The following is a 2,227-nucleotide window of genomic DNA, read 5'->3' on the forward strand; positions in this document are numbered from 1 at the left end:
CTTCCTTCCCGAGACTGGATTTCCCTCGACGAGTCCGCAGTCGGGACAACCAGAACCCATGCAGGTGGGCCGGACCAGCTTCACACCGGAGGAATGGGAATGTCGCCATCAGGGGAACCTCTGCCTCTACTGCGGCCAGGCCAGCCATTGTCTCCCGGTGCCCGGCAAGGGTTCCATCACCCACGCCATGTTCATAGACTGGATAGTAAGGCGGCTGTGCATTGGTGTTTGAATGTGTATGAATGCGTTAGTTTCCGTTCGATGGACTTTGCCATCACTGAGTGATCTACGGCCACCCCGGGGTTCATCTTGGGTTGGGGTCTATCTTGGGTTGGAGTCCCTCCTGCCACCAAGTGTGCCTCAAACAGGCATCCGTTCCCCAGACGACCATCTGCTTCAGTCCAGCCCCTGATCTGACAGGGGTCCCGGCCGAGTACCATGACTTCAGGGAGGTCTTCAGTAACCTGGCCTGCTCCTGACTCCCCGCAACAGCTCCAACTTTTCTCGGGCTTGCCGACTTCTATCGGAGGTTTATCCGGGGCTACAGCACTAAGGCCGCATCTCTCACAACTCTAACCTCCTCCAAGGTTCCCTTCCGTTGGTCCTCTGCTGCAGAAGTGGCCTCAGTCCCTCAAGACCCGGTTTACGTCAGCCCCTATCCTCCAAATGCACGACCCTGAGAGAAAATTCGTGGTGAAAATGGACGCCTCCGACATAGGGGTAGGAGCTGTTCTCTCCCAAAGAGCGGAGGAGGATCAAAAGCTTTGGCAACCGAGAACTCTTGGCCATCAAGCTGGCCCTGGAGGAATGGCGCCACTGGCTAGAGGTACCAAGCAACCGTTCTTGGTTTGGATAGACCACAAGAACCTTGAGTACATCCAATCAGCAAAAAGGTTGAACTCCTGACAAGCTTGCTGGTCCCTGTTCCTCACCCGGTTCAATCTCTCTCCTACCGGTCCTGTTCTCGCACACGTCAAACCCGACGCTCTGTCCCGTCAGTTTGTGGAGAGGGGGATTCTGTCCCCAATTCCAACATCATCCTTCCGTCTTCATGCTTGGTCGCCCCCCTCACCTGGTAAAGTAGAGGAGAGAGTTAAGGCGGCTTTGGAGAAACAGCCTGGACCCAGCTTACGCCCTCCTGACAGTCTGTTCGTCCCCTCTACCCTCCGGTCTGATGTCCTGCAGTGGGCTCACAGCTCCCGACTCAGCTGTCACCCAGGGGGCCAGCGCACCAAGAAGGTGGTTCAGCAAAAATTTTGGTAGGCAACCCTAGATGAAGACACGTGGGGGCCTGTCCAGTCTGTAGCCAGCACAAACCTTCCCATCAGGCTCGGTCACACGGCCACACTACCATCCTGACCATGGTAGACCGGTTCAGCAAAATAGCCCACTTCATTCCTCTGCCCAAGCTCTCCTCGGCTAAAGAAACAGCTGAACTAGTGCTGCTCCACGTCTTCCGGCTGCACGGCCTCCTTATCGAAGTGGTCTCGGACCGGGGACCCCAGTTCACCTCGATATTTTGGAGGGAATTCTGTCCACTGATCGGGGCCAGCGTCAGCCTGTCGTCCGGGTTCCATCCCCAGTCCATGGTCAGACCAAGAGGAAGAATCAGGAGATGGAGACTGCACTACAATGCATGGTATCTAAGCACCCATTGTCCTGGTCTCAGCAACACCCTGACCAGCTCCGCCATGGGACTCTCCCCCTTTTGGTGTGCATATGGGTTCCAGCCCCCTCTGTTTCCCGCCCTTGAAAAGGAGGTTTCCTGCCCGTCAGTCCAGACCTTCATCCATTGCTGTCGCAGGACCTGAATGCAAGCCAGAGCCTCCCTCCTACGCTCCACTGACCGTTACTCTGCCACTGCCAACTGCCACCTACCAGGTGGGCCAGAAAGTATGGGTGTCCACACGGGACCTCCCTCTACAGATGGAATCCAAGAAGCTGGCACCCAGGTTCATCGGCCCCTTCAAAGTGGAGAGGGTTATCAACCCTGTGGCGGTGAGGCTAAAGTTGCTCCGGTCCATGCAGATCCACCCCACGTTCCACGTCTCCAGGGTCAAACTGGCCCCTGAGAGTCCGCTGGTCCCCGCTGCTCCGCCTCCTCCTCCACCCCGGCTGGTCGATGGGGGTCCTGTCTACTCCATCCACCATCTCATCAGGTCCTGAGGAGAGGTCCTGGGCTCCTGTTCAACTGCGCCATCTAAGTACTTTTCCACTAACCTGCCCC

This window comes from Morone saxatilis, unplaced genomic scaffold (assembly GCF_004916995.1).
Source record: "Morone saxatilis isolate NCDOM2014 unplaced genomic scaffold, NCSU_SB_2.0 Contig23, whole genome shotgun sequence".
Taxonomy (NCBI): domain Eukaryota; kingdom Metazoa; phylum Chordata; class Actinopteri; family Moronidae; genus Morone; species Morone saxatilis.